Genomic DNA, 15,000 nt, shown 5'->3' with positions numbered 1-15,000 from the left:
ACTAATAGTGCAGAAAATACGGTAAATAATAACAGAATGATCCACTCGTGTTGTACTTTTGAACCACACTCAATCTGTGAACTTTAATGCCATTCTGCGCAACATTCAGGTCATAACCCAGCGTCGCCGTGGAGACGAGCAGCTGCAGACCTTTCACCGGAGCAGAGCACGTTAAGCTTCATTAACATTTACAGAGAGATAAATTGCCTGTGTCCTCCAGCTCCGGTCGTGACTCGCTCCGTTTCGCACTCGGCCCGAACTCGTGCTCCGGTTTAAAGTCCAAAGAGTCTTAAAAGTCCAAAGAGTGTGAAGATTCTGAAAGATTCTGAGAGAGGAACCCCCGGAGCGGAGGTCAGACTGGAGGGGCCCCGCTCTGCTGCTCTGGGACCGGATCTGCTCTCTGTTAAACTCAAGTGAAACTCCGTGTTTTATTCGGGCTTTTAAAAAACGACTCTGAACTTGTGTTAAAGCAATTAGGAGTTTAAGAAGAAGTAGAATTAAAAGTGGCCAGAGCTTCTTAAAAGTAAAAGTCTGAACAGGGCTGAGCGTGGGGAGAGTTTGGATGAGAGGCCGCTGGGAATACAAAGGAAAACTGTCGCTGTGTCATTAGGCAAGACATTTCACGACCCACTTTTCCCTGTATGAATGTGATTTAGCGGTAGTACAAATTAGGCTACGTTCAGACTGCAGGGCTTAACGCTCAATTCCGATTTTTTGGTGAAATCCGATGTTTTTTGGAGGTCGTTCACATTTCCAATTAACCCATTGACGCCGGATGCTGCGCAGTGCAGCGCTGAGTCCCCTGTCCGATTGTCTGGTGATCATCTTAACTGTAAAGGCGGGGCCACGTCTGGAAGCATGGGGGGCGTGTCCTCCTCTCGCTTCATTCACTCCCATAGAGACGCAAAACTGCCGGAGCTGTACTGTCGCGTTAAACCTTCACAAGACACAAAAATGCTGACAGTGACAATGACAGTGAAGACACGGACAACATTTATGTTTGACCATGTTTATTTGTTACATGACATAGTGATATGGCACCTGTTATAGGAGCGTCTGGAACAGCGAACAGATCAAGTGGTTGAGGGCGTTCATACGCTGCAGTAAAGAGCAACGTTTGTTACTTCAAACCAGGTCTTGATGGAAACATGTGCGGGACATTTGGATTATTTTTCAATGGAGAAATAATCCGCCATGATAAAGAAGGTTTAAGGCGACAGTACAGCTCCGGCAGTTTTGTGTCTCTCTGTGGGAGTGAATGAGCGAGAGGAGGACACGCCCCCCATGCTTCCAGATGTGGCCCCCTTTACCAGTACGCTGTCACCAGACAATCTGGACAGGAGACTCAGCGCTGCACTGCAACCGGCGTCAATGGGTTAAATGTGACTTGTGTGTGACTCCAGTGTGAACATTAAACGGTCAAAAGTGTCCCACATGTGACACTGGAGACAGACGACGTCAACCGCAGCGAGCGTCTCTGTGTTTACAGAAGTTGTCCAAAAATGGACGCAGCATCGAGCACCTGGAGATTTTAAAGTTCCTCTCATACCGGAGCCACAACATGAACAACTTACTTGTTTTAACCGTTCAGGCTCAAATTAATTTTTAGTAACGGGAAAAAATCTGATATTTGGAAAATGATCATATGGGGGTAGTAATATATAGAGGTGTGCAAAAATATCGGAATATCGATATATCGTATAGTTAATGTGATGAACAGTATCGATATCATGGGCTACTGTATTGATATATCACCAAGAGTATTTTTAGGGTGTTTTACTAAATTTATTTTTGTTCCAGAGCTACAGTTTTGTTGCTTGTGGACTGAAGGAAACCATTTATTTCAACACATTTGACATTTTTACTGTCTTGAGATTAAATGTTTGTGTTTCATATGAACTTTGCACAAGAAATGGTTTAACAAAGACTTTAGTATCACAGCCATGATTTAACCTTTTTTTTTATTGAACCGTATCGAATCTATTTGAAATATATCCTAACAAATCAAAAGTGCAGTGTATTGAGATATGTATCGTATCGTGGCCTGTGTATCGAGGTGTGTATCGTATCGGCAACTTCTTAATGATACCCAGCCCTAGTAATATACAATCTGGACTTTTGTTTGAGAGAGACCTTCACATCCAGTGAGTTCTGGGATGTTACAGATTTGCAGCATTGGTCCAGTGTGGTAAATTAACACTGAAGACTGAAAATGATATGAACACTAACTTTATGTGTTTACCACTTTTCATTACAATGAAAACATAAATCAGAGTGTAACAGCTTTACAATGGCAGAACAACATCACTTTTTCAGGTGGTGCTCCAAGAAACAATTTATATGCTTTGTAAACAACAAAAGTACTTTGCACTTCTGGCGGGCTGTTTGTGTGGAGTCGTTCTTACACAGTCTGCATCGTCCACGTTTATCAGCATGGACGGGAGAAAAGGCTCCTCAGTAAAAAAAGCTCATAAAATATGGATTTGGAGTAAGTAGGTAATTGGCATTTAGCTGTTGTAAATCTGCAACGTCTGCCTGGAGAGGGTTAAGGAGGAGATTGAGAAGGAGAAGGACGAGGTTTTTGGTCGTGGTGTTTTTTGTGGTGAAGTGGAGATGTGCTTCACTTCAGTCACACTGAGTTCATTAAGAATTTTCTCCTACTTCAGTGCAGAATAGTGACGTTTGTGTCTTGTTGATAACGTGTAGGTGGATGAATGCACTTTGACCGTTCAGACTGAAGTCACATGTCAAAAGATCAGAATATGTATCAGTTTCAGGAGCACAGATCCAAGTGTCCTGGGTCACATTTGAACAAATCAGATCTGTGTGGTTCAGACTGACATTAAAAGATCAGATACAGGAACATAGGGGCCAAAAAATCAGATTTGGGTCACTTCAGGTGCAGTGTGAACGCAGCCTGTGTTGTTGTGATACTAAAATTTGACACTGATTCTGATACTAAGATGATAATTTTTAAAAAACAGCAACAACAAAACACTTTACTTAGACCAGGGGTGTTAAACCTACGGCCCTTTAATCTGGCCGCGGCTGATTTCTACTCAAAAATTTTAATTATATTTTTCTATTAAAATCTTGTTAATTTTTCTGTGGGTGTTTATCACAGCAGCGTCTCCAGCGTCTCTGTACGTGGCCCCTCCCACCAGCAGCAGCAAATGAAGACTTGTCTCTTTCCAAACGCTCTTAAAGGACGATCGTTTTGACTGTTGACCGTGACACCCTCATCAGAAAAAATGTCAACACATGAGAAAAGTGGAGCCGAGTGCAGGATTTTACAACAAAAATGGACTTATTCATGTTTACAGACAAGTTCATGTTAAAACTTTGTGTTGAAAATTTGTATTTTTTTAAAAGTTTTCAGGTTGTTCATAATATTATAATATTTAGTAAAAAAAAAAGTTCATCAATTACAAAAGATTTCTGTAATAGATTTGTGTTTCTCTGCACAAATATTTGAACTTATTGTCATTTTTGGGGTTTATATGACATGAGTTTTCTGATCCGGCCCCCAGACCAAAATGAGTTTGACACTCCTGTAGTACAACATTAAAGTGAAAAGTACAGCAATAAAGTATAATCAGTACAAAGAATGAGTGAAACAGTTTAGTTAAAGGACTGAATAGTTTAAATGAGATTTAGTAGAGATTTAGTGAGAACAAATAGAGACTGAACTGCGCTCAATTAAATCCTTAAAAGTAAAATTTGCGAGTGCAGAGGAGCCTGAGCGTGATTTTAATGATATGAAAATTATTATTTTTTATTCTCCATAAACGTGCGTGTGTTGAGTGTGAGCTCCAGATGCTCGCTGATGCAAACCGCTCTCATTAAACACTCCTGTTTGTTCCCTCTGCTCTCAGGACTCTCACACTACTGTTCTATTTTCTCTTTTTAGTAATAGTAGTAGAAGTAGTTGCAGTTGTAGTAGTGGTGGTAGCAGTAACAGTAGTCGTAGCAGTAATAGTATCAGTAGTAACAGTACTAGTAGTAGCAGTAGTAGTAGTAGTAGTAGTAGCACTAGTACAAGTAAGCAGTAATAGTAGTAGTAATAGCTAGAGCCCGACCGATATGGATTTTGTTGTGGCCGATATGAAACCGATATAATGGGAGTTGGAGCTGCCGATATAATCACCGATATATTTAGTGATGTAAAAATTCACAGTAAATCTTGAATTGTTTAAAAAAATTTGGTTTGGCTCTGGTGGATTTTAATTTGGGTTTATTTAGGCAACATTTATTGTTATTCTGACTCTTTACGTCATATTTACAGACAGTAGTTCAGCTTAATGGCATTTTTGCATCACATTCTAGACACTAGTGATGGGTATTCCAGTTCTTTTTAGAGAACCGGCTCTTTTGGCTCGGCTCACTAAAAGCATTTGGCTCTTTTGGGTCCCAAGCGGCTCTTCAGATTGTTTTGTCTAAACCAAAACTGAACCAGGACTGAAAAAGGACTAAACCAGGACTAAACCGGATCTAAAACCATGTGTAAAACAGGACTAAACCAGAACTGAACCAGGGACTGAGTGTCAGGACTCGGTCTCTCCCTCACTCGAGCCCAAGATTAGTCCTGGTTTATTTATTTTATGCTGAACTACATCCACATATGCACATTTTTTTATCCTATGCACATGCAGATTTCTGAAAGTTTTGTTTTTAGCCGCTGCCGCTGTCAAACTCCCAGGAGTCTGCACGCGGCGTGAAGAGAAAAAAAGTGAGAGAAAGAGAAAACACGGCTCCTAATAAGGATCAGGCTCTCGTCGTTCGCTTCAAAGAGCCGACTCTACGAGCCGCTTCGTTCGTGACCGACCCATAACTAGTAAAGAAACTAGCGCTATTAGCCTTTAGCCGTAAAAACGTGCGCGCTGCGGTAATTAATTATATGCGCAAGTATCATCATTCACACGTCTGTTCACAGCTCATTTACATATCAGTGCAGGTCCAGTAACAAATATACGGCCAATGTAGTAACTTTACAACAGACCAATAGAAAACAGCCTGTTTATGTGTGGGAGCTACAGCAGATAATCGCTAACAATGAGAAAGAACCAAAACCAGCTTCAGAGTCGACATATTTCCAACACTCACCGCTCACACAGGCTCCTCCCACATCACAAGTCTGCACTAATAAATGTCCTTTTAATCCAGACTCAAACCGATTGTCCGTAAAAAGAAAATAATCTCAGTGTTTAGATCTGTGTCTGCAGGTGTAAACAAACACACGCGACTCTGTGGTGTGTTCAGGACAGTACGACACACACAGACAAATGACTCCGTAGATAAATACTGATGTGGAGCCACATCTTAGGACATTTATCTGTCTGTAAATTGGATTAAATGAACAGAATGTAGAGAGTCTAAGATTTTTAACGACGTATCACATGCCCACGGGAAATATCGGCCCCTATCAGCAAGTATATCGGCCGATAGTCGATATGTCTCCAGGTGCCCATATCGGCCGATAATATCAGCCAACTGATATATCGGTCATTCTCTAGTAATAGCATTAGTTGTAGTGGTGGCAGTAGTAGTAGTAATAGTAGTAATAGTAGTAGTAGTAGTAGTAGTAGTAGTAGTAGTAGTAGTAGCAGTAGTAGTAGTAGTAGCAGTAGTAGCAGCAGTAGCAGCGGTAGTAGTAGTAGTAGTAGTAGCAGCAGCAGTAATAGTAGTAGTAGTAGTAGGAGCAGTTGTAGTAGTGGGAGCAGTAGCAGTAGTAGTAGTAGCATAGTAGTAGTAGTAGTAGTAGTAGTAGTAGTAGTAGTAGTAGTAGTAGTAGTAGTAGTAGAAGTAGTAGTAGTAGTAGTAGCAGTAATAGTAGTTTTCTAATTCCTGTTTTTAGGCGCCATTTTGAGGACCTTTGACCATTCAGAATAAAAACATATAAAACGTATAAAAACTTTTCTGGCTGTATTTGTTAACGAGTGCTTTGTGTCACCATGGTAACCGCTGAACATTCCGCCGTGCACATACACGTAGAACAGCCGCGAAGTACCAACACTGCAGTTCTTTTTGGCGCTGTTGACCCCGTGTACTGAATCTACATTATCTGAAAATATTTAAATTCAAATCTTTATCCGTGGTTTTCCGAAAGATGAAAATGTTTGAATGGTGAAAAAGTCCTCAAAATGTCGGCAGTAACAGGAAGCCGACGTCCGTGAATAAAAAGCAGGTTCGTGTGTGTGTATTATATTCAGATATTCAGATACTGCGTTGTGATTTTAAAAAGTACTTGCGCTGCTTTGGCCCCGGACGTTTTTTTTTGTGCGGTTGGAAAAATGAAGCAGAAACATGGAGCTTGTCACTGGAGTCACCGTAGTACAACACGAATCTGCATTTTTATTCTCCTCAGCTGCTCCCGTCCCGTTTAAATACTGTAGGTCTAGTACTCGGTTACTTTTACTTGAGTAACTTGTACTTTTCTAGCAGCATAGTGGTTAGTGGTTTTCTCAAATACTTTTTTACTCTTGAATACAGTAATAGTAGTAGTAGTAGTAGTAGTAGTAGTAGTAGTAGTAGTAGTAGTAGTAGTGTAGTAATGGTAGTAGTACCAGTAGTAGAAGTGGCAGCAGTAACAGTAATAGTAGTATAATAGTAGTAGCAATAACAGTAGCAGTAGTAGTAGTAACAGTAGTAGTAGTAATAGCAATAGTAGTAGTAGTACTAATAGTAGCAGTAGTAGTAGTCATGGTAGTAACAGTATTGGTAGTAGTAGTAGTAGTAATAGTAGTAGTAGTTGTAGTAGTAGTAGCAGTAGCAGTAGTAGTAATAGTAATAGTAGTAGTAGTAGTAGTACTAATAGTAGCAGTAGTAGTAGTCATGGTAGTAACAGTATTGGTAGTAGTAGTAGTAGTAGTAACAGCAGTAGTAGTAGTGGTAGTAGTTGTAATAGTAATAGTTGCAGTAGTAGCAGTAGTAGTAGAAGCAGTAATAGTAATAGCAGTAGTCGTAGCAGTTTTCGCAGTAACAGTAGTAGCAGTAGTGGTAGCAGTAGTAGTAGTAGTAGTCGTAGTAGCAGTAACAGCAGTAGTAGTAGTAGTAATTGTAATATCAGTAACAGTAGTAGTAGTTGTAGTAGTTGCTGTAGTAGTAGCAATAACAGTAGTAATAGTAGTAGTAAAAGTAGTTGCAGTAGTAGTAGTAATAGTTGTAATAGTAGTAGCAGTAACAGTAGTAGTAGTAGTAATAGCAGTAGTAGTAGTAGTAGTAATAGTAATAGCAGTAGTAGTAGCAGTAGTAGTAGTAGTTGTCACAGTAACAGTAGTAGTAATAATAGTAGTAGCAATAACAGTAGTAATAGTAGTTGTAGTAGTAGTAATAGTTGTAATAGTAGTAGCAGTAACAGTAATAGCAGTAGTAGTAGTGGTAGTAATAGTAATAGTAGTAGTTGCAGTAGTAGCAGTAGTAGTAGAAGCAGTAATAGTAATAGTAATAGAAGTAGCAGCAATAGTAGTAGTAGTAGTAGTAGTAGTAGTAGTACTAATAGTAGTAGTAGTAGTAGTCATGGTAGTAACAGTATTGGTAGTAGTAGTAGTAATAGTAGTAATAGTAGAAGTACTAACAGTAGTAGCAGTAACGTTAGTAGTAACAGCAGTAGTAGTAGTGGTAGTAGTAGTAATAGTAGTAGTTGCAGTAGTAGCAGTAACAGTAGTAGCAGTAGTAGTAGTAGTAGTAGTCGTAGTAGCAGTAACATCAGTAGTAGTAGTAGTAACTGTAATATCAGTAACAGTAGTAGTAGTTGTAGTAGTTGCTGTAGTAGTAGCAATAACAGTAGTAATAGTAGTAGTAAAAGTAGTTGCTGTAGTAGTAGCAATAACAGTAGTAATAGTAGTAGTAAAAGTAGTTGCAGTAGTAGTAGTAATAGTTGTAATAGTAGTAGCAGTAACAGTAGTAGTAGTAACAGCAGTAGTAATAGTAATAGTAGTAGTTGCAGTAGTAGCAGTAGTAGTAGAAGCAGTAATAGTAATAGCAGTAGTAGTAGCAGTAGTAGTAGTAGTTGTCACAGTAACAGTAGTAGCAGTAGTAGTAGTAGTATTATTAGTTGCAGTAACAGTAGTAGTAATAATAGTAGTAATAGTAGTTGTAGTAGTAGTAGTAATAGTTGTAATAGTAGTAGCAGTAACAGTAATAGCAGTAGTAGTAGTGGTAGTAATAGTAATAGTAGTAGTTGCAGTAGTAGCAGTAGTAGTAGAAGCAGTAATAGTAATAGTAATAGTAATAGAAGTAGTAGCAGCAATAGTAGTAGTATTAGTAGTAGTAGTAGTAGTAGTAGTAGACGTAACAGCAGCAGTAACAGTTGCACTTATAGTAGCAGTAGTAGTAGTAGAAGTAGAAGAAGTAGTAGTATTAGTAGTAGTCGTAGTAGCGGTAACAGTAGTAGTAGAAGTAGTTGAAGTAGTAGTAGTACTAGTAGTAGTAATAGCAGTAATTCCAGTATTTATACAGTATTAGTCTTTATTAAACTGACACCCAGGCATATTTTCTTTAAGTTACTTTTACTTGAGTAGTACTTTTCCGATGTACTTTTTTACTCTTTCTTGGGCCACTACTTTGTCTTTCTACTTTAGTAACATTATTTTTGTTACACTGCTTCATTTTTAGCCTCGTCTTCGTCTTCCACCTCTGCCTCGTCTGCCTCGGCCCCAGCGCAGAAATAAACGATCAGGGAAAACACCGGCGGATTTTTTTTTTTTTCGTCTTATTTTCCTCCGTGTGTCCTGAAAACAGCAGATAATAAGACACAGAATCGCGGCTCCGTCTTCACATTCTGTCTCCAAAACAACCGTCTGTATAAATAGCCTCATTAGGAGTAGACTTTCCCATTTTCCCCGTGTTTGTTTCTCCGGTTTAAAGCGCTCGCCGGGCACATTCTGTTGTTGTCTGTTACCGCGGCGATTTTCAGACGAGTGACCTTTTGCGGATCTCATAATCGAGTGAAATTTACACTGAGCTAAATCTTATTCAGAGCGGAGGCGCGCGGGGTGTGCGCACGTAAAGCTCCGCGGCCCCGAGCGAGGTGGTGTCGGCGTGTGGAGTTTGACCGCGGCCGGATTCTCGCAGGATTATCACAGGATTATCACAGGATCATCACGGAGACGGAGCCGTTCCACCTTTGATTCCAGAAGTGAATGTTCTGTATATTTTTCTCATTTACTTAACCGTGCGCCGTGTGTAACTGTTCTGGTGCGAGGTCAGCCTCCGTGGAGATGTGACTGATTAGGTCTGGGCGATATGGATCAAAAAATATATATCGATATATTTTGCTATATCTCGATATATGTTCAAGAAAAAATAACCCCCTAAAACTGAAAACTGCAAAAACAAATCTGCCAATTCCACAATGTCTTTTTTTTTTTTTTTTATTGAAGTGTAAGAGGTCGGCAGTTCATGTAGGAACATTTAAGATTATAAAAAAATCCTTGATTACATAAATAATAATTTAACTGTAAAATAAAAGAAATAAAACATATTTCCTTCTTTTCATTCATAAATAAAACAACTCAACACAAGCTCATCTTTGCATTAACTTTTATCCAAACCAGAACCAGAACCATGAGCTCGTTTAGCAGAAGAAGCTCAGGATGTTCCTTATTTCAATAGATCCATGTTCCAGCAGTGAGGAGCTCTGAGGTTTAATCCCACAATCCACTGCAGATCAAACCCAACGTTTCCAAACACTATTGTACAAGTGACACTGCAGCAGATTATTAATTAAAATCTTCTGCATAAATAAACTTTAAGATAAATAAAGCAAAACGACTCTAGAGCCACATCAGCTGTTTGAGATAATAATGTGTTTAATGCAGTTTTGCGCATGCACGTGTTTACATTTTGAAACAGAAACTTTAAGCGCATGACTCATTTGCATAAACAGCACTTCTCATTGCAGCTCAGCTCGTTCAGCTTCTTTCGGGCTAAAGGACATGACTCAGTGGAATATGAGGATGAGCTGCTGGTGGTTTTGTTTGTAAATGGTGGAAAAGGTTTGTGGTGCTTGAAGCTTTTCACTGGGACTAACTTTCGGCGTTCAGGTTGATAGTGAAGAGTGAAGGAGACACGAGTGAACAAAATCAAGGAGGCGGAGGCGACGAGAGAGAAGACAAACAAGCAAAGCGGCAAAATCAAAATTCAACCCCTATTACTGATAACGCCGGTTCAATAATCACATCTGACCCCGTGTTGCCAGATAATTCACCTGCACACAGAGACACGTCCTGGATTTGTTTCATTCTCACAGTTCATGTTCAGGTCTCATGTGAAGCTCAGAGCTGCCAGAGTTCCCTCCGTGAACTGCAGAGGCTGCACTAGCGCTGACTCAAGGCTGGTGAAGGTGCTGGGGTTTAGGTAGAGCTCATTCAGATCAGAGAGAGGCATTTGAAGTTCTAACCAACTGGATTTCAGCGTTGAACCTGGCAACCCAAACGAGAGAGTCATGTGAGGCTCATTCTGTTTTCTGATTGGAGAACTGACTGAACCAAAACACCAAATTATAACATAAACAACTCAACCTCAAGTCCAGTGTTTTTGTGATTAAGAATAAATCAGCGCTATCAGTGAAATCATTTAAACCAGGGGTGTCAAACATACGGCCCGGGGGCCAGATCCGGCCCTCCAAGACCTTTAATCTGGCCCTCGGCTGATTTTCTACTAAAATATTTTAATTATATTTTCTATTAAAATGTTGTTAATTTTCTGTGGTGTTTATCACAGCAGCGTCTCCAGCGTCTCTGTACGTGGCCCCTCCCACCAGAGCAGCACAAATGAAGACTTGTCTCTTTCCAAACGCTCTTAAAGGACGATCGTTTTGACTGTTGACCGTGACACCCTCATCAGAAAAATGTCCAACATGAGAAAAGTGGAGCCGAGTGCAGGATTTTACAACAAAAATTGACTTATTTCTATTTACAAACAAGTTCATGTTAAAACTTTGTGTTGAAATAAAATTTTTCTTAAAGTTTCAGGTTGTTCATAATATTATAATATTTTGTAAAAGAAAGAGTTCATCAATTAAAAAAGATTTCTGTAATAGATTTGTGTTTCTCTGCACAAATATTTGAACTTATTGTTATTTTTGGGGTTTATATGACATGAGTTTTCTGATCCGGACACTTTGGGATCAAAGTCGGTTGGACACGACCCCCGGACCAAAATGAGTTTGACACCCCTGATTTAAACTCCTTCATCTCTATGGAGACAAACAGGTGACGCCACCAAGTTACAGATCAGGTCTGTGGAGAGGAAACCAGGATAAATGTAGAACCACATGTTTTTTAACATATTTTGGAGATGTTAAAAACACTGAGTGAACTGTGAGTGAATAAAAGCAACATGGATTTGATGACAGACACTCAACACACACAACAGAGAAGATATACAGGTTTAAAGTAAACCTTTAAAACTATATATTTTCATATATATATGGAGGAAAAGATGTCTCTGTTTTTCTCTCAATTGGATTTAACTCAAGTGTAATAATATAACTATATATATAACTGAATATATTAAGAGTGCTTTATTACATTAAATAACTCTTAATATATTCAGTCTGGGTGCCTCGGGTTTGTACTTCGCTCATCTGTACATTTTCCAATAAAGGCCACATTCTGTAGAGATTTCAGATTTTCCCCTCGTACAACACCTGCACTGCTCTTTTTCTTTTTAAATGTATGACTCAGTGAAGCTCTCGGCCTCTTCTCTTTGTCTGGATTTAACTAAGTTTAATTCCTCAACTTTTATGACTCTTCGTACAGTCAGAGCGAAGTTTTTGTTTAAACACACTGATCATTGGTTCTGAACTCTTTCCGTTAAACTGATTCAGATTTACAATGTGTAGAGCTTAATTCAGAGCAGCATGTGGATCAGTCAGGGAGAGGCAGGTAAACAGACGGACATGTTTTGGTTTAATGTGCCAGTTGATAAAAGAGTTACTTTAATTCTGTGTAATCAACACTTAAGACCCTGAGAAACGAGTCTGTCTGTCCACGATACAACAGAACTGTATGTGTATGTGTATGTGTATGTGTATGTGTATGTGTGTGTATCTGTGTCTGTGTATGTATGTGTGTGTGTATCTGTATCTGTATCTGTATGTGTGTCTGTATCTGTATCTGTATGTGTATGTGTGTGTGTATCTGTGTCTGTGTATGTATGTGTGTGTGTATCTGTATCTGTATCTGTATGTGTGTCTGTATCTGTATCTGTATCTGTATGTGTGTGTGTATCTGTGTCTGTATGTGTATGTGTGTGTGTATGTGTATGTGTATGTGTATGTGTGTGTGTATCTGTGTCTGTGTATGTATGTGTGTGTGTATCTGTATCTGTATGTGTGTGTATCTGTATCTGTATGTGTGTCTGTATCTGTATCTGTATGTGTGTCTGTGTCTGTATGTGTATGTGTGTGTGTGTATGTGTATGTGCCCACAGCACTCAGCTCTCAGCTGCTCTCAGACTCTGTATATACTCTGTATGCTGCACTTGGCTATAGTCTTCTATATGCCATCCATCCATCCATCCATTTTCTTCTGCTTATCTGGGGTCGGGTCGCGGGGGCATCAGTCTAAGCAGGGACTCCCAGACTTCCTTCACTCCAGAGGAAGTCAGGAGTCCCTGCTTAGACTGATGTCTTATATACAGTATGATTGTGTTATAGTGTTATATATGATTGTGTTATAGTGTTATATATGATTGTGTTATAGTGTTATATATGATTGTGTTATAGTGTTATATATGATTGTGTTATAGTGTTATATATGGTTGTGTTATAGTGTTATATATGTTGTGTTATAGTGTTATATATGATTGTGTTATAGTGTTATATATGGTTGTGTTATATGTTATATATGATTGTGTTATAGTGTTATATATGATGTGTTATATGTGTATATGATATGTATAGTGTTATATATGATTATGTTATAGTGTTATATATGATTGTGTTATAGTGTTATATATGATTGTGTTATAGTGTTGTATATGATTGTGTTATAGTGTTATATATGATTGTGTTATAGTGTTGTATATGATTGTGTTATAGTGTTATATATGATTGTGTTATAGTGTTATATATGATTGTGTTATGTGTGTGTGTTATATATGTGTATATTGTTATAGTGTTATATATGTTATATGTTGTTTATAGTGTTTATATATGATTGTGTTATAGTGTTATATATGATTGTGTTATAGTGTTATATATGATTGTGTTATAGTGTTATATATGATTGTGTTATAGTGTTATATATGATTGTGTTATAGTGTTATATATGATTGTGTTATAGTGTTATATATGATTGTGTTATAGTGTTGTATATGATTGTGTTATAGTGTTATATAGTGTTATAGTTTGTTTATAGTGTATATATGATTGTGTTATAGTGTTATATGATTGTGTTATAGTGTTATATATGATTGTGTTTATAGTGTTGTATATGATTGTGTTATAGTGTTATATATGATGTGTTTATATGTTTATATATGGTTGTGTTATAGTGTTATATATGGTTGTGTTATAGTGTTATATATGATTGTGTTATAGTGTTGTATATGATTGTGTTATAGTGTTATATATGATTGTGTTATAGTGTTATATATGATTGTGTTATAGTGTTGTATATGATTGTGTTATATGTGTATATATGATTTGTGTTATAGTGTTATATATGATTGTGTGTTATATATAGTGTGTATATGATTGTGTTATAGTGTTATATATGATTGTGTTATAGTGTTATATATGTGTTATAGTGTTATATAGTGTGTTATATATGATTGTGTTATAGTGTTATATATGTTGTATTATAGTGTTATATATGATTGTGTTATAGTGTTATATATGATTGTGTTATAGTGTTATATATGATTGTGTTATAGTGTTGTATATGATTGTGTTATAGTGTTATATATGATTGTGTTATAGTGTTATATATGATTGTGTTATAGTGTTATATATGATTGTGTTATAGTGTTATATATGATTGTGTATGTTGTATATATGTGTTATAGTGTTATATATGATTGTGTATATGTGTTTATTATGATTGTGTTATAGTGTTGTATATGATTGTGTTATAGTGTTATATATGATTGTTATATGTTATAATATGTGTATATATTATATGATTGTGTTATAGTGTGTTATATATATTGTGTTATAGTGTTATATATGATTGTGTTTATAGTGTTATATATGTTGTGTTATAGTGTTATATATGATTGTGTTATAGTGTTATATATGATTGTGTTATAGTGTTATATATGATTGTGTTATAGTGTTATATATGATTGTGTTATAGTGTTATATATGATTGTGTTTATGTGTTGTATAGTGTGTTATAGTGTGTATATGATTGTGTTATAGTGTTATATATGATTGTGTATATGTTATATATGATTGTGTTATAGTGTTGTATATGATTGTGTTAGTGTTTATATATGATTGTGTTATAGTGTTATATGATTGTGTTATAGTGTATATATGATTGTGTTATATATGTTTGTATATGATTGTGTTATAGTGTTATATATGATTGTGTTATATATGATTGTGTTATAGTGTATATATGATTGTGTTATAGTGTTATATACAGGGCTGGTATCATTAAGAATTTGCCGATACGATACATACCTCGATACAGTGCACTTTTGGTTCAATTCAATGTATTTCAAATCAGTTCGATATGGTTCAGTAAAAATAAAGGCTAAATCATGACTGTGATACTAAAAGTCTTTATCAAACCACTAATTTTGTGCAAAGTTAGAATTAAACACAAACATTTTAATCATCAAAAACAGTGCAAATGTCAGATGTGTCGCATTAACGCGTTTCCTTCCTCTAAACAAACAACAAAACTGCAGCTGTAACACAATGATTTAGTAAAATATACCAAAAAATACTCTTGGTGACATATCGATACAGCAGCCCACGATATCGATACTGTATTGTCACATTAAACGATACGATACATCGATATTCTGCACACCCCTAGTTAT

The 15,000-nt window shown here is 37.1% G+C and overlaps 1 protein-coding gene across 1 annotated transcript in view; it reads left to right on the top strand.

The window, feature by feature from the left end:
• LOC110170326 (voltage-dependent T-type calcium channel subunit alpha-1I-like) overlaps positions 1 to 15,000 on the top strand; it is a 475,861-nt gene that overhangs the window by 388,657 nt on the left and 72,204 nt on the right. The gene's annotated exons all lie outside the window — the stretch shown is intronic.

Source organism: Boleophthalmus pectinirostris, unplaced genomic scaffold, assembly GCF_026225935.1.
Source record: "Boleophthalmus pectinirostris isolate CB_2022bp ecotype Guang Dong unplaced genomic scaffold, ASM2622593v1 HiC_scaffold_22, whole genome shotgun sequence".
NCBI lineage: Eukaryota > Metazoa > Chordata > Actinopteri > Gobiiformes > Gobiidae > Boleophthalmus > Boleophthalmus pectinirostris.
This window is presented reverse-complemented; position numbering and strand designations above follow the sequence as displayed.